Source organism: Thunnus maccoyii, chromosome 1 (assembly GCF_910596095.1).
Source record: "Thunnus maccoyii chromosome 1, fThuMac1.1, whole genome shotgun sequence".
In the NCBI taxonomy this organism is placed as follows: domain Eukaryota; kingdom Metazoa; phylum Chordata; class Actinopteri; order Scombriformes; family Scombridae; genus Thunnus; species Thunnus maccoyii.
Genome location: NC_056533.1, coordinates 4,546,314 through 4,567,706, shown reverse-complemented (window position 1 = coordinate 4,567,706; position 21,393 = coordinate 4,546,314). Strand labels below are relative to the sequence as shown.

The window sequence follows — 21,393 nt, the reverse complement described above, 5'->3', positions numbered from 1 at the left end:
TCAATCTTCAATTCCTTGTCTTTTTTCTTGCTCTCTTTTTGAAGATAGACAGACTGTGTTCATGCTCTGTGTGAACTCCAATATCTAAGCCTGTCCTCCCAAGAAAAACAACCCTATAGGTCGTAAATTCAGTCGCTAAAACTGACCTATAGTTACGTTTGAGTGACAGACGCTATCTAGTGGCTATAGTAATTATGATCCGGAGAAGTGATGCAGTTCAGATGACATTTATATAAGGGGACTTCCTTATTAAGAGGAGGCGGGTTGGGTGTTTGGCTAGATAGTTAATTAGATGGCAAAAAGTGGACTTGGCTGCAGGAGGCCACCGTTTGCTTCCTGTTTAAAACTGTGAGTCAGGACATTTTTTTAAAAACTGTAACGCGGTGTATACTGTTGCCGTGATGATGAGGGTTGCCTAACTTTAAGAAAGTAACCACATTTCAAATGAACATTTTAAAGCAAACCATGATCTTTCACTATCCCTAACCATGTGGTTTTCATGCCTAAACCTAACCAGACCTTAACCACAGCACTGTCACATCATAAAACATAATTATTTTGTAACAGTGATTTGTAACGGTTTTGGAAAGCGGCATATTACGCTCCAATGGGTTGTTCTGGAGTGCAGGTACAAAGAACCTATGTCGTTGTTTAATTTGGAGGACTTGTTGGTTATCTTGATAATATATAACAATCCAATAAATAAACCTTGTCCAAAAAGACATCTCCCCTTGTTCTCCTGAGTCATAGACCTGTCAGGTCGCAATCCATCTGCCGTGTCTCATCCAGGGTATGCACTGAAGTGATACTGATCTTACATTCTTGGAAGCCATGTCAGAGCAAGGAGCAGAGTACCAGCACCCAATCAGTCAGAGTTAGATCAGAACAACACTAATGGCAAAGGTGATCCAGGAACTGGCTTTGTGGCCTCTGCTGACTAATGAGGCTTGAAATGAAATACAGTCCATTTGGCAATAAATTCTGCAATATGTACTGCAATTTTCTTCCTTATGTGGCCAGGAATGATTAATTCATGTGGAGAAATGTGGATACAAGAAATGTGGCGCTTTCCACGGTGGAGTGGATTTGCATGTGTTTCTGTGTGTGCATCCGTCCGTAATTGACACTGAAAAGCCAAAATGTCATGAAGCTATGTTGATCAGCTATTGAGGGGCCCCTGCAGTGAATCCCTCTCTATATGAGACCCAGCTCCATACATAATCAAACAGTGCCGTGTGCGTCAAGATGAAAGGTTCCATAGAAAGCATGTGTTTTTGCTGCTTTATCTGCATTACTGTTATCAATATCTCATCTATCTGCAGTATGTCCATAGCTCTGGAGGTTTGAGCCATGAAAATCATAGGGTGCATTTTTAATCAATTAACCTTCCACATATATCTGTCTCTGCTCAATTACGTGCTGGCACAACAGACTCTGGGCTGAACTACTAATTAGGGTTTGACCAGTGCATGTTTTTGAAGGCAGGTGCCTATTTTATGGAGGGGTTGCATTATCTGAGAATGTTAATTTTAAAAGCCTTGAATAAATAATGCCGAATGCCATCTATCATTCTGATGGATAAGAAGTAATTGCTGGTGCTGAGACTTGGTTATTCATTAATATAACTTCACAAATGTCAACAGAATGCAAAATTCGACTGAAGAATAGTCAACATGGGTCCAACACACGTGATTGTTTGAAGAAAGCAGCTGCTGACCTGAACAAGCCACCTAATAAGTCCTTATGAAATTTTAGGAAATTGGGCAGATGAGATGAGAATTTGAATGTGGAACCACTGAAAGTCTTCAAGATCTCTGCATGCAGTCATGTATGTAAGGTAGGTTTCCACAGGTGTCTGTAGAGCCACTATGAGATTGCATCAGCATCATATCACGTCCACACTGTCTGCAGCAAAATGATAGATGTGGGGTGTATTTCACCACTTTTAAAAAAGGGTATTTTATGTTGTGAAGGCAGCCCAATATTCCAAGAAATTAGGTTCATATTGGACAATTCCATAGCTCACGATTTATGCAACTGCCAACATTCAGTGCCAATACAGGAAGCAGTGTTATTTATGTCACAATGAAGATAGTAAGGGTCTGGAGGTCAGGGTTTACTGATCTTACACAGCTGTGCTTAAGGGTTGGTTTGGTTTGGTTTGGTTAGGTTTAGGCACAAAAGTGACTTGGTTAGGGTTATAGTAAGACATTTTGTTAACACATCCAACCACCCTCCTCCCACTTTGTGGCTATCACACTATTTACTTTTTTGCCTTTGATGGACAAGAGTAATTATTCCCATGGCTGCTAAAGTTCAGTTGGAAGACCTCATGCCACTTTTGGGGCATTTGCTGAAACCACTGATGCTGTTTTTCTTGAGAGGACAGTCTCCGTAAGACAGCATGTTGTTTCATTGGAACCGGTTGTCTTTGAGAGCATTGTCTGTATTTTACTTAGACATCTACCTAATTGTAAAAAAGAGTATTTTTGAGTTAGGCTCATTATTTCATGTTTTACGAAGGTGAATATATGTCATTGTAGCAGCTAACATATAGATTAATGTAAGCTAAAATCTACTTTACTATTTCTAATTTATAAATAAGCTATAGTGAGATTACATTCATATGTTTGAATAGTGGTGACACATTTGAGTACAATGTTGGTTGGTAATTTACAGTATGTACAAAATTATTAACATTTGTTGTATGGTGTTCTTTGTAGTTTGACACTAATTCAAGGGTGCATGCATCTTCTTCAGCATGGTGACTGAGACAGGAGTCAACAAATGCAAGGAGCATGAGGGTGCCATACTAGTCTTAGACCTCACATCAAGTTTAACTATCTGGGCTGAACCAAAAACCAATGTTTTTGATATTAGTTAGATAACTTGCTTCATTAACTATGTCATGTTGCCAACTGCTCCCTCTGTTTTAAACCAAAACCCATTCCACTAAGCTATATGGTAAGATTAGAGTAGGTAGAGAGCAACAACCTGCAGGTCATTGGTAAGATCAACAGGAGTAGCAGCTACTGGCTACCTTGAGTTGTGCCATGCTGCCGCCAATTCACAATGGTTGGAAGGGCGTGGTGTACACGTTGAGGGTCAAGGAAATTCAAATTTTACAGTCCAAAAAAGCATACATACCACTAACTTTAACAAAAGATACAGAAATACTTTTCAACTTACTTATTGGCTGTAAAGTGTGTACAAACTTGTTGCTAGATACAATATTTCATGATGCAGCTGTTAGCTGCTGCTTTATAACCACCTCTGCAAAGAAGACCTTGCCTCCCTCACTGCTTCTTTGAACAAGTTAATATGAAGATTTAGCTACATTAACCCTAAATATCTAATGCAATGTGATCAAATCACAGGAGCAGTGAAAAACATGTACACACATTACTTGAGCTCAATGGTTCAGTTACAACAGACTGATCTCAAAAACAAACACAAACATAGCCTCCATGCTGTGCACTCTACATTAGTTAAATTAACTGAATATTTAATTACATAACTAGTCAAAGAGGACAAACTAGAGGTGATTTGAGCCAAGATAGCCTGCTGGGTGGGATATATTTTAAATGTATAATGATTATAAATTAGAAATATATTTATTAAACTAACCGAGGAGGCTGAATTAGCACACAAGCACAAGCACACAACAAATAAACATAAGTGCCACCACAGTGGTCAATTAAAATAAATTTTAAAAAAATATGCCCACACAGACCACATGCACACCCAGTTCTACAAGGGGAGTACACAAGGGAATTTACGAATATAAGCAAAAGAAAGAAAAAGAAAACGAAAATGCACACTGCTTTATCATCACCACCTCACCACCAATTAATTGTGGTGTGGTAGTATAGCAGGTCTAACAATACCTAGCCAAACTAAATATTAATAGAAAAACAATACATAGCAGTTTGATTGATGTCAGTGCACGTTTTGAATGATTTCCAGTTAGCAGAAAATGGTAAAGTGTGTTGATTTTCTTGTATACTAACTGCAAAAAGTGTTTGATAATCATTATATATTACAAAATACATACAATAAGTATGTAGCATAGAATGGAGACTCACTGACAGTGTTCTGATTTCCTACTTGTGTCTTATATATGTGTGTGTATATTGTCTCATCATCAACTAACCCTGGCCAGATTTATGCAGCATCTGTTTTGCTGTTGGGAAAATAAATTGCTTTAATTATTTTTTTTTAATTTAATTAATGAATTTAATTGTACATCTCCAGTATAAACTTCAACTCAGATCTCTTGTTCTTAAAGGGTGGTGCTGCTGTTATTCTGAATTTCTCCAAGGATTTCTCGGTCTGCCACTTTGGTCCAGACTGAAATATTTCAGTACTGCTAAATGCATTGCTATGACATTTGGTACAGAAATTCATGTTCCCTAACAATGAATCTTGGTGACTTTGGTGATCCTCTGTCCTTTCATCCAGCAGGTCACATTTTCACTTTGTCCAATACTTTGGTTTATGACTTAATCTTTGCAAAAATAATGACATTAGTGAACAAATGAAAATAAATCAGAGCCACAGTGGGCCAATATAGACTATGAAGCCTATTAGGATATTTCATGCAGCTAGTTACAGTAACATTTTTAAAATAATTGTGAACATTAATAAAATAATTATGGAACTTGAACTTGAGCTTAACATTTTAATCCATTTTTTAAAAGTAATTCATCAAGTAGCGTGATATTTTCAATCTCAGCGATGTGATGTCAAGTTCATGTCTTGTCCTTTCATGCAGACACATAGGAGTTGTGATCATATACAACTAAATAAAAAGGTTAAATACTAATTTAACATGCCGGAATTATATCCCCCAACGCTCCTTTCAGTACTGTGGATAGCGCCACTTGGCCAGACATGCCAATATACTTAATGTCATTGTTGCAAGTCACTGTTTAACGCTGTATGCGCAGCGTGCAGCAAACTTCAATATTGAATAAATAATGACAACATGCTGTCTTCATAAAAATAAATAGGATACAGTATATGCCTACTTGTCAGATTAAGAAAAGACATCTGCTTTGATGAAGGACTGCTGTCTTATTTTTCTGCTTTCCTGTGGAGTCATCCGTGGCATGTCGCCCCTCTTTTACCCACATCTCTGCAAATCTCTGAGCATGGAGGGAGGCAACCCCTGGTCCATTTACTGCGTCATCATGTATCCTAGACGCCATGTCATCTCTATTGTCACACAAGCGCTGACAGTGAAAATCCATTTCTGATTTTATCGTTGTTTGGACTATACACTGTTGTCATGTTGCAGAACTTTACCTGATTTTTTTTAAATAGCCTATTTTTATTTTAGATATTTTATATGGTCTATGGGTAAAGGAGCATAAATCACAATGAGGGGGATATATTTTTGTCCCCATTGGGCAGAACCGGGATATAGACCAGAGGGGAGGAAATCCCCACCATCCCCCCTGGCAAATCACACCCTGGTTGTGAGCATGTTAGCATTCTGACATTAGTATTTAGCTCAAAGCAGCTGCCTAAGTACAGCCCCTAGCATGGCTGTAAACCGTTCTTATTATCAACAAATCCCAGGAAAGGCCCAAAACCAACAATGTGTTAGTCTATCAATAATTTCTGTCCTCCCTATCCTGCCTGTGGCACTCAGCTCCAAGCCCATTTTTTTCGTCTGACGACATGAATCTTTAAAAACAACTCACATATATATATATTTTCATTTTTAAAAAGGCTCAGTCATTTCCTGAAACAGCAGGACACTGTACTTTTCAACAAATGTTACTCAAACAGGAGGAAATGGTGCATTTGTTGGGGACTATTTTCAGCTGCAGAAATAATCGAAATGTGGTGCTCTAGTGTGTATTTCGGGCAGCAGAACAGTGTGTGTGGATTAAGTTTAAAATAAACTACAGTGTGTGTGCTCATGGTAATGAAGGAACATGTCACCCAGTACAACAGTGTGGCTAATTGACGTGTTTTTCGACAACAATGGAGCTCTATGGCACAGAGATATCAGGCTTGAATACACACACAATACTCATAATAAATTGATTGATGGTTTTGTTTTTTTCATGGGTTTTGGTCATAATAACAAAAATACAGAATACCACTAGACTTACCCTTTAACGTATTTGTGTGTTTATTCTGACACAAAGTTGCATGACTCCTGTTTGCCTCGCTCTTTAAACAAAACCTGTCCAGATGTATGCAGCATCTGTTTTGCTGTTGGGAAAACAGGTCCCTTTGCTTTAATTGTACATCCTCAGCAGAAGTTTCAACTCAAATCTCTTCCTCTTAAACCCAAACAACACCACCACTGGCATGAATCCCTTACATTATTGAGGGCGTGTAAGGGTAATACCACTGTTAGTTGATACATTAGACAGGGCTTGTCTCATTTGATTTGCCTCTATGACACAAAGCAGAGAAGGCGTGCACTCATCAGTTGTTACATCAGGGACAAAACAATACTTCTAGGGACAGCATGACATCCCCATCAGACAAATACCGGCTTCTGCACTTCCTCTGCCATCCATCAATATTTTGTTTCATGCTGCTCTCCTTCCCCTTGTCAGTTCTTTGCATGCTGCTCTGAATTAAGCTGTACAGCAGTCTGCCATGGCGTCCAGCATCTATATAAATGCTAATGAATGGCAGGGCAGTGAGAGGCCACGGTGCTTTTGTCATGTTAATAATACATTTGCCTCAGAGGAAGTTGCAAGGCTAGGTATGGGGCTGCAGATGAGTGCTGAGGCTTTGAAGATCTAACACATTATTATCTAAAGTGAAATCACATGAAAAGGCAATGATTCTTTAGTGGAGGAGATCTCACATCCCTTGCAAAAAACCTACTTACCTATTCTTTTCCGTAGGATGGAAGGACAATGAATAACGTGAATGGAGGAAATGCTTGCTCTGTGTCAGGTTTGTTTGTTTTTGCCGCTCATATAGAAACTCTCCTGTTTGTTCGTGCAAATGGTTACACAACCATTCCGATATAGACCGTGGTGAGTCATATGTCTGCAGTTCAATTCTGATACATTTCTAGCTACTCACCCTGAATTGACAATTATTCTATAATTTTCAGTGTTCATAATTGATTGCTTTCACTGATGTGTTCTACAAAATGTAAGAAAATAATGAAGAATGTGCAACTCAGTTTCCTATAGCCCAAGTTGACGTTTTCTTGTTTGTGCAACTAACAGTCTAAAACCCAGGATATTCAGTGTACTGTCATAAAAGACTTCACATCTCAGAGACTGGAAACAGAGAAGTATAAGCATTTTTTGCCTTAAAAAAGTACCTAAATGATTAATTGATTATCAAAACTGTTGACAATTAATTTTCTGTTGTTCAACCAATCATGTTGGCCCAACTGACATGAACAAAATTGTTGTGCTAATAGAAATATACAGAAGCAGAAGAAAAATGTAGCTGTGATTTTTTTCATATGGTAGGTGTAAATTGCACATCTCAGTAAAATGCAATCTGAGTTAATAGATCCTTCTCCATGACAACCTATTAATTCATGAGTGAGGGCGCTGGTGGACAAAGGGAATGCATTTAGTTTTAAATAGACAGAATAAACCACTGACCCACATGGTGTTTGGCAGACATTCTATAGTATCTACTTAACCACTGAACAGATGTAGACAGGAAAGAGAAGCCAGTGTGAATAGTGGTGTGTAAACTCTTAAAGTCCAACTTAAATCACATTTAGTCATTTCTTTTTGCAGTCAAAAATCATTATATCATGTTTTAAGGAAGAATTTATTTATTTATTTTTTATTATTAAGATGAAGAAATGGTTTCTAGTATTCCGACCACTCAAAGCGCTTTTTAAAATCACATTTACCCATTCACACACATTCATACACTGAATGGGTACAGGGGCTACCATGCAAGGTCCCAATCCATCAGAGGAAATCTAATCATTCACACAGTATCACCAGACTCAAAAATGGCACCTATTCAATCGAATGAAAATTGTTTGCCTGATGCAGGGGCCTGAAAAATTTCTAGCTTTTGCTTCCACTTTGTGCAGCCTGCCAGTTCCTGCTCAGCCCATAAACTTTACATTGGGATGACGTCACAGATTTTAAAATCACTTCTCTAGGATCAAGGAAAGTCTTATAAATTTATAATAAAATACAAATATGAATCCTTCATGGATGAAAAATTCATAATACCAAAATAATAGTAATAATTATTATTATAATTTGCAGTTTGTGGTGTCCTGTCAACAGTTTTATGGATGTCTCTATTAAAATGGTGGTCTATGGGTGCAATACTGCAAGTGGAAATTGGCAGCAAGGCTGAGCATACCATACTCACTTCTCTTAATACATCCATGGAAAATACCAGAAAAGCTCATTTTGCTTTTAGCCGCCTGGAAGGGTGTGTCAGGGTTTGATTGACAGCAGCTGGCAAGCTGAGCCCTGACGAGGCAATGAGAGACAAATTTAGCAAACTTGCGCTGTAGCCTCAAGTAATGGACAGACAGTGTGTTGATAGCAGTAGTATTGAGGAGTAAGGACCACATCAGCATCTAACTGGACAGCGGTGACATTTGTAAGTATGTTTAATGTGCTGCAGCTGAGCAACACATTAAACATACCTACTAATTAGCTATCTTGCCTGCAAACTTGTTCAAAATTTGTGGCCTTTGTGTAGCACGCTGCTGTTTGTCTGTTGTCAGTGTGACTATGGTAGACCCATGATATTACTGCTTTATGTTGATGGGGTTTCAATTAAAGTGTTATGTTGAAATATTAGGCTATAGGTAGTTAATGAAAGGATCTGTACCCTTCACAGATTTAGTTTCCACCTGCCTGCCCTAAAGCGGGAAACTAGATATTCAGGTAGATATTGTTTGTGTGACACATGTTGACCAAGACTGTTGAGACCTTTACTAATCTCACATTAATTTACACTAAATAATTAGATTTGTTTGTTTACAGATTAAGATTTCATTTGACATATCAAACTCAGATGTCTACATTTTGAAGTTTAAATGAAAAAAAATCATACTTTAAGATCACCAAACTGAATCAGTCACAGACAGTCAAAAGGATAGAGTCTCACAAATACATTATATGACACTATGTTAAACTCATTGCTTGCTGCAGTCAAATTAGTTTGAGATCAATATTATTGAACTGAATTATTAAACTTACTGCAATTAAATTTGTGAAATGATATTCCCAAAATGCACCTCAGTTAATACGCAGGAACTGGATTTTAAATTTATGCACATAACCTATAAAGGTGCAGTATGCCTTCATTTATTTTGCTGTTGTAGAAAGATTCCCTCAGTTATTCCAGAAATCATGGATAAAGAATTTGACACATCTCCAAACGTCTGTCTCCTCAGAGCCACTTATCTTACTGTCTTGGTTAATATCCTTACCACTGTTTCAGCAGTACTACTGACTTCTACTGCATGGGCTAAGTAGATTTCATGTTAAGGTGAATATAAATATTTTACATGGACACCGTTTAGCTTGGTACATTATTAATATGTACATGCATGGGTATTGGTGTTTTTAAGTGTATATGAATAGGGGAATATATCAACTTTAGACACTACTATCTTTTTAAAATCCCTATTTTGTTTGTCATTAAGTCACTGGTCACTTATTTTAGTTGCACCATGTAGGAACAGTTCTCCCATTTTCTGCCTCTATAGTCAGATGACACATCTAGCTACTAAGCCATGCTCTGCACAATGTCAGACTTGAGCTTTTGGTGTGAAAGCTTCATAAGATTATAATTTGTAAGATTTTAGTCCTCAGTATTTGACAACAGCTGTGATTACGGGTGATAATTGCAAGTGTGTTGAGACCAGCAAATATGTCTAGAGCAGCCACTTTGTCAGGAATATGACAGAAGAACTGGTGTATCTGTTTACAGTGCAGCCAAACAAACTGTGGGCTGAAAGGAATTATTGCGCTAAAGACCTGAATGATTGAATGGTGTCATGCACATTACGTTCAGTATTTGCAAATTACAATTTATTTATTGCAATTTACTGAGCTTTGAGAATTTTAGATTATTCTCAAATTTGTGCCTAGTTTATAAAATGTTAAATGGTTTGGCCCCTCCTGAACTATGTGACTTTGTGTACACTTGCTCAGTAAGTTCTATTAGAACCTCCAGAATATCCTTTATACATGATTGTACAATACCATTTTCTCACACTGCATTTGGACAATCAGCTTTCTCTGTGAGAGTCACAACTCAGTGGGATGTCCTGCCTGATGATATGAAGTTCAATCAGTGCATTCAGAACCAGGTTGAAGGATCTGCTGAAGGCTGCTCAGCTCTGTGGCCACTGAGTCTGGATTCTCAAATAATCTTGCTTTTGGTTTGACATGCTTGCATTGTTGATTTCTGGTTGACATTGTGGGTGTATGTGTAAGGAACTACAGATGAAAATTAGCTTGAAGCTAAATCTGGTACAGTGCATCATTTATGTTAAAAACTGTACACTGTCCCAATAAATAAATACACTACATTATTTCCTGTCAGACTGTCCTCCCAAGAAAAACATCATCATCTTCATCTTTAGTTGTTTCAGCAAATGTCCAGAAACTACATATGTTTATCAAAAAAACATTAGACTTTAACATGAGAGATCACTGTTTGTTTCCAGTTTCTTACCAACAGTCAATGCTGTTTTCTTTAAACTATGACCATGGTCATATCTTAACCACAGGGTTATTATTGTAACCATGATGACAAAGGTCCAACTTATCCAAGTTAGTTTTGTACCTAAACCCACTAAACAAACCTTAACCATAGCGGTAAGATCAGAAAGTTGTTTTATTTTCGTAACTGATTTGGAACAGTTTTGACAGTTTTAGACGCTGTGTTGTTCTGAAGGGCAAACTATTAATTTTGTCATTTAATTTGGACCACTTGTTTCCTGTGAATCCCTCATAGTGGGAACACAATCTAAATCCTGTGCAGGAGAGGAAAAAAAAAAACTACTATACAGTACAAAGTGGCGGTCTATTGTTGAAAAACATGCTGGGGATAAATAGAAAAAATGGGATTTGGTATGTAAAACATCTTGAGAATTGTAACTTCAAAGAGTGCGTCTTTCAATTATGTCAAATATGTTGCTCTATAAACCCTGGTAGATTTAGTACATCTAGGACATTTTAAGCAATACAACAGTCCTGTGAGTGAAATTAAATTTAATTTGCTTTGACTCTAACTCGCTTCAGGTTGTGGTGTTGTTGCATTGGATTGCATTATATTGTTAAGTGTTTCTATTATTTTTACTCCTCTAAATAGGAAACTATGTAAAGATGTATTCACTGCACTGAAATCCATCACAATGGCATTTCTGTTTTCTGGTCAATGAGTGTAGAGTCCTGGACATGATGCATAGTTTAGTTGACCAAAGGCAGAGAGATGGCTTCATGTCTGTCTTCTTTCCTTGCTTCCTTTATTTTTGTGCTGTCCAGGCATTTTCCTGCAGAGTATCCATGTAAATCAGGTATGCAGGGATCACATGGGACTGCAGAGCACTGATGGAGGGCTCCAAGAGCAAACACTCAGCAAATCTCAGGACAGCAATATCACCTGTCTTCAATTACATTTGCCAGCAGAGTAGCCAACGCACCATAAGATGTCTGTCAATACTCATGCTCATGCTTGTGCTTAAGAGGTGGATCTTTAGATTAACATTTAGCCTCAGATTACAGTGCAACAGAGTGCCTCCGTTGTCTGAGAGCACACTTTTATTCTGACAGGGAACACTGCTGTCTTCATGACTTAACTGTCAACCACATCCTTTTCAGGGTAACTCAAACCCTTCACGTCGGCCGAGTGGATCTCGCATTACCAAAGAAAAACACCACTGACAGGACAACAGTGACACAGAAGTGATGATTATGATCTACAGAGACTATCTCAGTGTCCATTTTCACACTGTGCCACAGTAGGGAGGCCTCAGTGGAATTCATGTCAGGTAGACATGACGTAGTGCTAACAACTGCTGATTATCCTCTCACATATCTCCAGATACTCAATTCAAATTGAATTCAAATTTTTTGTATAGCATCTCACACAAAAGCAGTTCAAAGTGCCTTAGATAAAAACAACAAAAATAAAACAGCAAAAATGTGCAGATAAATAGAAACATCCATGCATAGATATACATAAAAACACATACATATAAACATACAAAAGAAAATGCTTGAGTGAAAATGAAGGTCTTTAGTTTGGTTTTGAAAGAACACAGTGTTGGAACAAATCTAATTTTAGCAGGCAAACTGTTACATTCTTTAGGCGCATAAATACTGAATGCCATCTCACCAGACTTTGAAAGTGCTCTAAGCACATGGAGCACATGGAGATTTCCACCTTGTGACCGGAGAGATCTGCTGGGGTTATAAACTAACAGAATGTCAGACATCTAAAGCCGGGCTCAGACTACAGGAGTTTTGGGCCGATTTATCCCTGATTTACCTCTCCTGACAATTGGAGGAGAAATCATGTCTGGGACCTTTGTTGGTACCAATGTTCGGCCCAGATTATCTGGTAATGTTAGGGGTTTACAGATCCAATCTTAAACCCCCAGAGCTGCTCGCAGACTCATCGGGGCCGCCTTGATAATTTCAAACATGTTTGATATTTAGGAGTTGCAGAGTAAAGGTCTCTGGCACAACTTCACCTATTTCCAAGGTGCACGGAGAAAGGAAAAGAAGTCTAGAGAGATGAGAACTCCAGCAACACTTGTAGTATGAAGAACAACTTTATTAGTTGGCCGACACATTTCAGCTTGTGGCCTTCATCAGGATCCCTGATGAAGCCACAAGCCGAAACGCGAGTTCTCATCTCTCTGATATTTAGGAGTTAAAATCTGGATGATTACGTCACTACTTTCCAAGCAGGACCACAATAGCAAATAAGAGAGACAAGTCCACAAGGAGACGGAAATGTTAGTCCCCGAGCAGCCATTGGTGTTGCCAAGCAACAGAAAACTTTAGTTAGCATACTACTGTTGACAGATATTCAAACTGAGTTAAAATCTCACCTCCAGTTCCCACTGAAGAACAGACAACCTGTGTTGACTGCGTCTCTTCAACCAGTTTTTCATCCAGACTCATTTAGCCTTCTGCTTTTGATTCTTCTCACTGCATAGCATTACTAAAAGATGTTGTTGCACCATGTCAGTATCGATTTTGTTTACATCTGCTTCGTCATGAGGTCACCAAAGATCATGTGAGGTGGAGCATTGCTCCCTGTGTATTGTGTGATGCGCTATTACTTTCAAATCTTGTAGTGTGCATGTTTGAGATTGGAGAGAAAAACATCTGTGAAGCTTCTTCTTATGTGCGTAATGCAACCCGATTTCAAAATCGGTTAGGATTTTAAAACTCCAGTAGTCTGAGCCCGGCTGAAGATAGCGCAGCTATGATGTCAATGCAAACTCCTGCCGACAGAAAGAGATATGGGTTGCTGTGATGGGCCAGCAGCCTGAGGTGCTCTCTCTTCTTATATTTCCTTTCATTCTACACTTTTGACTATCCAACTAAGGCAAATGGCATCAGAATTATTTAAATAATAAAGCTATTTTTCAGCAGTCTTTCAGAAAATGACAAAATTTATTACAACTTTGATCATTTATTTTTTTATACTCACTCTATAGACTACTGAACATGCTGAAAATACTGACTGCAGGGTGTGAATTTCACTGTCTGCATGTTCCCGTGCGCACATCCTCTCATCATTTGGACCAGACTAAGGGAAAAATTGGACATTGTTGCCTTTTACCACTGGTCCATTTGGTGTTCGAGCTGGCTTTTTACAAAGCCAGAGTAAACCTGAAGTCGCCTGGACTGACTCATTGATTGGACAGTTTTTGGTGATGACATCCTGCATCATCATCATCTTCACATGGACACACATAGAGGAATCAAATTCCAGTGACTGACAGCAAATCATGCAGCACATTAATGATGTGTATATTCATGTTCTCTGATGTCATAAAGACCTCACTGAGAAATAACTGTGAACATTGTTGTAGACTCCAAATCCACTGCATGTTATGATGACAAACATAAAAGACGAAGAGGCAATTGCTGATTTTGTTTGCATAAATATATGCAATGCTTATACAGATTGCTTATTGTGTTAGTAAGGTAAGACTGATTATAATATCGCTTCCTGAACAGTAAACAATCAGCAGATAGATTTACAGTAACAGTAGTTTAGCTTTTGAATAAAATCCTTTGGTTGGTCTGTTAGTTTTAGACTGCAAATGAACTGCACCAGAGTCTGTGTAGGGGAATGAGCAGGCAATTCAGGGCCAGGTCACTATGACCAAGGTCATCAGGACCTGTACAGATGCCAAATATGTCAGCCCACCAAACAAACGGGAGACATCTGGAATATTGAGAAAGGGGCAAAGTACACCACACACACACAGAGTGCAGAGACGAAATTAAGAAATATCCCCATAGTGCAGAGACACCTACTCACATTTGGTCAAAGTCCAAGATTAATGAAATTGAGAAAAGTTCCCCCTTGGGATAGTTAGAGTCTGGTAAACAAGATGAAACCTGTCTACATATACACACACACAGCCTGTCTTCAGTATAAAAAGGCATGTCACATTCTGTAACGGGAAGATATCACTGACTACGTTGTTAGAAGGGCCGCTGTGAATAAAGAGATTCCCCCATCTGACACCTGTGTCTCGACCATCTGATTCCTCTATGATCCATCTCTTTCTGCCATAACATCTGCTTGGGGGAAACATGATCCAAACTCAATCTGACCCGCCTACAAGGCGTACTCTGCAAGTTTAAGCTAAACAGCTCCTGTAGCCAGGTGTGCTTTGCATGGATGCAGATGAGTAAACTCATCAGTTGCTAGCAGCTAGCTGGAGAAGAAATGAGGTCTCACCTGGACTAGTACAACAAGAATGTTGCATCTGGCCAGAGGAGCTTCTTCCGGACCTTCTTCCTGTGTTTATGTTCTTGCTCCCGCCCCACACACATCTGACCAGTAAGCGGAGTGAACATCCTCACGTGGCTAGTAGTGATGCATTTTGGTCCACTTGGATTTTTCTCTGTGTGAAAAGAAACCAAGGGGAAAACACACCAAGTTAACAACTCATCCACTGACCATCGGACCAGAGAAAACAAATAATAGGTTTGAAAACGACCCAATTTGCACCAGAGTTTGCCTAACAGCTTTCAAACTGGTCCAAACAAACCACAATAAACAGGCAAATCCACCAGAGTTTGTTTTATCAAACAAAACAGGTTAGGTGTGTGAGCACAGACCTCAGGCAAACACTGCAACATTGCTACTAGGAAGTCCAACAGGGCAAGAAACAGGTGCAACCACAAAATTAGACAATTGACAACCAAGCCAGATTATCAGTTAGCCATATCAACACAGTAGCCACATTTTCCTAACCTATTCAACTAGAGGTAAAACTGAATGAGCACACCTGAAATATTTCTAATAATCCCTCATTGCACAGGAAAACTGTGTAGTGTGTGGTAGATCAAACTGGAAGATGGTCTGTAAAGTGTGATGGATAGTCACAACAGACATTTTGAGTAATAATTTACTGTTTCACCTTCATTTTCTCTTTCAAGTGAGTTTGTCTAACCTTAACATTTTTTACAGCCTGTCTGATTGTCTACTTGTGTTTTAAACTTCTTTTTAGAGATATTTCCTTGTTCCCAGATCCCAGAAACTAATTTGTAATAATGATATTGTTACTACTAATAGGAATGACAGCCACATCTACAAATACAACATCCCATCCCTTAACTCCCCTTCCTCCCCTTTCCATTGTGTAATCAAAACACTCAAACAGAGGAGATCATCTTTGGAGCCACACGGTTGTTATTCATAAACACACCATAAAGAAAACAACATCATTCAGCTGTCACATAGCAACCGCTGCCATGTGCATTTGTTTGTGTGAAATGTCTTGAGCTCATTTGCATTATTAATAAAGCCATCCTGAGCTAATTATGCAAAACCAACATCCCTGCCAAACTGATGTCTGTGCCTCCAAAAGGAAAGACAGACTATAATTTTGTAACTACAAATGCTTTAAATGTAATTTTGACAGTCTGCCTCAGCTTTGCTGATGTGATAGTGACCACTGAATGTGACTATCTTTAGATTTCCATGTCTTGCAGGGCCATAGCCAGGATTTTAGAAATACTGAGGAAGTTTCTGTAAATATTTCCTGACATGCTCAATTAGAAGGTGCAGACTTTCCCAGTCGCCTCTCTGTCAGCTCCGCTAAATTTGTACACTTTTATGAATAATATTAGACAATATTGGACAATGATAACATATGAATATGAGTCAGGATAGGAAAATGGTAAGGTCACCACTTTGGAAACTCTCCTCTTGCTGACTCTGCTACTTGGCTGGACAAGGTTTTCAAATGTAAACATCAGAGTGAACAATGTAAATACTGAGGAAAATGTGGAAGGATTAAACACTGGCTGTGTTCACGGCCTCATGGATCTTCTCTACCAAGCATCCTGCTAGCCAATGTACAGGCGTTGGGTAATAAACTGGACAATCTCTGTCCCCGCATCAGTTTCCAACAGGATATCAGGAACTGTACAGTCCTTTGTTTCACCAAAACTTGGCTAAATCCTGGAATACCAGACAGCGTCATTCAACCATATGACTCTTTTTCTGTATATTGATCCGATGGGACAGAGGACGCTAGCAAGAAAAAAGGAGGAGGTGTGTGCTTTATGGTGCATAAGGACTGGTGTGACAGTGTGAATATTAGAGTGCTATCCCGTTCCTGCTCACCTGATCTGGAGTTATTGTCAATAAATGCAGACCGCACTTTCTACTGAGAGAATTTACATCAGTCATTATCACAGTGGTCAACATCCCACCAAAGGTGAATACAGAGACTGAACTGTTGGCTCTTTGCAAAGACTTGAACTGCTCACAGATCAGTAATCCTGATGCTGCTCTTATTGTAGCTGGAGACTTCAATCTGGTTAACCTTAAGAAGGTTATGCCTGACTTCCATCAACATATTTATCGCGCCACAAGGGGAATAAACACTCTGGATCACTGCCACACACCATTCAAAGATGGATACAGAACAGGATCATTACCTGTGTTCAGGAAGAGTGACCATGCAGCCATCTTGCTGAGGTAAAAATATGTAAACAAACTATGATGCATGCCCCCAGTGATATGAAAGGTCAGTAAAAGTCTAGAGCAAGTTCCAGGACACCACTGTCATTGTCACCGATGACATCAATGGATTCACTGAGTCTGTGGTGGATTTAATTTATAAAACAACAGAAGCAATGGCAACCAAAACTACAGTTAAATCATTCCACAACCAGAAACCATGGATTACCAGAACCATCCGAGATGCCATAAACACACCACTGCAGCCTACAATTTAGGGCTGCAGTCTGGAAACATGGACGATTATAAAGCAGAAGCCTACAATGTAAGAAGAGCAGTAGAGGAGGCAAAAGGGACTATAGGAAGAAAGTGGAACTGCAATTCCAGGAGGGCAATCCCAGAAGCATGTGGTAAAGTCTAAGAACTATGACAGATTAAAAGCCCAACCCCCAAACCCCCTTGTCAAGTGATGATGTGTCTTTAGCAATTGAGCTCAACAACTTTTATGCCCACCATGATACCATTGGCAGCTAGCAAGCAAAAACTGCAGAAGCAGAGGTTAATGGATTGGTGGGTGCACTTTTCACACCTATCACCCTTTCTGAGCATGACGCCAGGAGGGCTTTCAAGTGTGTGAACACCAAGAAAGCAGCAGGACCAAACGATATCAGTGGGCAGGTCCTCAAACTATGTGCTGACGAACTAGTGCCAGTGTTCATAATGATATTCAACCTGTCCCTGACTCAGTCTGTCATACCCCTGTGCTTCAAGGAGTCCACCATCATTCCTGTGCCCAAGAAAACAAGACCAGCTTGCCTGAATGCCTACCGCCCAGTGGCATTCACCGCTGTATTGATGAAGTGCTTTGAACAGCTGGTCAAGGATTACATCTGCTCCTCACTACCCAGCACACTGGGTAGTGACTTTGCATATTATCCCAACTGTCTACTGCAGCTCAGAATAAATGATGGCGCTCTCTGCCCAGTGAGCTCATTGTTGAGTGAGTCTCTCAGAAACACCCTGTGCCAGAGGCAGATCTAGGGGTGGGTCTTGATGTGTGCATGCCCAAACAGAGTGACAGTTTGCCCACCCTATCAGATTCATGAAAACTTAGAAAGTTAGAAACTATGGCTAAACAGCTATCCTTGAGCCACTTAAGAAAAAACAACAACAACAACAACAACACATCTAGACGATGAAGAATGTTGGGATGCACATATACATATTATCAAACTACACCTGCACCTGTTGGATCTTTGACAAAATTAGATTTACAGACAGGTATGAGTCATTATGTCTGACTGGGGTTTTATGCATCAACTTGGGTGGGAATATGACCTGATTTCGACCTACCACACAGATTATACTCAACAGTATTTCCATTCCCAGTGTACAGCACAAATGAATTCAAGAACACCTGAAGCAGGATCATCAGCGTTGTCAACATCAGGCTTCCAGGGCTTCAGCTGAGAATGTTTTTTGACCAGCCCATACCTTTCTGACAGAGGAAAAAACATCATTAATTTAACTCCTGACCACGCCAACCCTTGCTGCTGCCTGTGAGTGGATGTAGTAGAGTGTGAGGGAGTGGGCAGGGCTAAATATGGCCTCCTGTATATAAGCTCAGTCCATCTGCAGCCCTCATTGTCATTGTCAACTTTTGCTTGCTCATGTCCCCAGCTGTGCCATGGCACAGACGCACGGTGTCCAATGCTGCTTCTGCTTCATGCTGTCTGTCGGCTGTGGGGCTCACACAGCAGTAACAACACTACACCATAAAGGCTTAAAGTATTAACAAAAGTCTCACTAGATTTGAGAACCACTGGTTTATTGACTAATGTAGCCAAGCAAACCCTAACTACATATCTGTGATATCTTCTGCTGGTGCATTCTGACATTTTGCCAGACAACGTGGCTAAGCTAAGGTTACTGGTACATGTCAACAAGGTAATTAGCGTAGGGTAACAGCGTTTTGTCATGTAGGCATAGATGACATGAGTTAAAGGATACAGGATATTTGAGGAATTGGCAACACAATTTGAAGAAAAGCGGGATGGTCAAAACACCTGATATTCCCTAAATGGTTATAAAAATAAACAAGTGTTTCAATTCAATCTACTGTCATCAGGCTGCTGATTTATTTTATTTGTATCTAAACATTACAGATGTCAAATAAAAATATGAAAGCAGAATAAAAAAGTAAAGTAGCAATTGAACATTGGTGCCATAGGTTTGAGAATTCTCAGCTGCCCAGCAGATGTCCATTTTGTCCAGAGCAATTATCTTAACATTACTGTTAAAAAATAAATTTCAAATGAAATTTAATTTTTGCAGTAGTCATACAATGCAGTAAAAGTAAATGACACTTAGGCTGTAGTGTTCCAGGCCAAACAGCAGGGAGCACCCCAAAAAATTCAGCGCACGCTCTGTGTGCAGACATACCCCACAGCCCCAGATGGTCTGGATTGAGCCCCAGACCTTGAGAATTCCTAGAAATGCCCCTGAGCTGAAAAGAGTCAAACTTATCTGCAACATAAAAGGAGGGTTTAATATAAATAGTACAAAGTATAACTATGAATCTATGAGAGAGCGTTATAATCACTACAGTCTCTACCTTGAATGATTTTATCTTTCCACTCATTTTTTTGAAAATTGCAGCCTGTTCTGTGAAACAAGAGAGAATGTCAGTTATCATTTGTCCCTATAAACCTATAGTTATAGTCACTACCTCTGGTTTATTTTGGCCTCACTCAGACCCTCAGTCGCCTTTAGTTGACAAATGGCATCAGCAATAAGCAGAGGATTCTATGCCTTTTTGTGTATATTTGAGTCACAATCCTGAGCACATGATGGGACATATAGAGTTTTTTTTTGCAATTACATGAATCAGATTTTGCACAGAATTTATCACACAAAAATTATTTAAATATCCCCTCCAGACATGTATTAAGACATATAAAAATACTGTGCTTCGAACAACAATGTGTGCTTGATATGGTTTTTCCACACAAAAGTATAATTACCAAGTCAAAATCTTTAAAATGGCATCTACTGAAAACCCATTATTTGTGAATATGCAAGAGTATTTCTTTTCAAAAGTTTAACTGCTGGATGCACTATGTCTCCTACTTCACTGTAAAGTTCATTCTTTGTGTTTGTGCACTGGAGGCTTCAAGTTTCCTCATCACACTTGTAGTGTAAGTTGAATGTTGGATCAGGATTGGCTTCCAAACTAGTTATGATTCACAAATTATGCTTGTATGCCCACACCTAAAAATCTAATTTCACTGAGAACAGAAAAACTCTCCACTTTGAGCAGATGAATAACAGCCTTCTAGTGTCAAACTCTGCACATACATCATTCTGCACAGTGAAGCTCAAACATCCAACTTTAGAAACGCGAAGAAAAACATGTTTTTGAGTGGAGGGGGACTTTAAATCAAATGGCAGAAAGTAAATATAGTGCACTATATGGTACGTAAGGACTGATTTCAGATACAGCCTGAATGAATTCAAGTTTGCCTGCATGCTCAACCTGACAGTGTGCCACAATGATGTAGTGATAAAATTTGGAGTACACAATTTCTCCAGCACAAAATAATAGTGTCAGAGCTGCCACATTGTCTATGTAAACTCCCACGGTCAGCCATTAGGGGCCTTGTAATGACCCATGGCACTCCTGTTGAGTACATGGAGAATTAGAGGCTTTGAAAGAAAAAAAAGCATACAACCACCAATCAGATTTCACCCTGCCTGCACTTACAAAGAGAAGTGCAGAAATGTTTTCATACGGGAACAACCTGAAAATCCTTCAAAAGATCCTATTTTTCACTTTTTCATTCTCATTCTTCAGAGTGTATTAGCTTTTCAAATTCAAATCATACTTGAAGATGAAGATTGTAGGGGCCAAACAGAGTGGCACTACTGGTTTTGTTTGTTCTCTTTGAGAACAATGCCACTAATCACAGGGTGTAGACAACAAATACAAAAGTTAGTTTCCTCTCTCCTTCTCTGACTCGTCTTGGCTCTGGCAGCCAAGAGCTTAGAGAAGCCTTGTGTTTGGTCGCATCCAAGGCCCAGCTATCCACAGTCAGAGTTAGGGTGCTTAACGTCATTTCTAGCCAGCATATTCACATTATTGAATTAATCTGTGTCCAGTCCAAGCTTGCTGCAACTGGGATTTTCCAAAGTGTTAAGACCTTTAATCATAATGAGCAATAAAAATGCTAA

At 39.2% G+C, this 21,393-nt stretch overlaps 1 long non-coding RNA gene across 1 annotated transcript in view; it reads right to left on the bottom strand.

The window, feature by feature from the left end:
• LOC121905595 overlaps positions 1–15,059 on the bottom strand; it is an 80,809-nt gene extending 65,750 nt beyond the window's left edge. Inside the window, exon 1 of the long non-coding RNA XR_006098443.1 lies at positions 14,929–15,059. This is a non-coding gene — a long non-coding RNA (uncharacterized LOC121905595). The remainder of the gene's footprint in view (positions 1–14,928) is intronic.
• Positions 15,060–21,393: the final 6,334 nt, after the last annotated feature.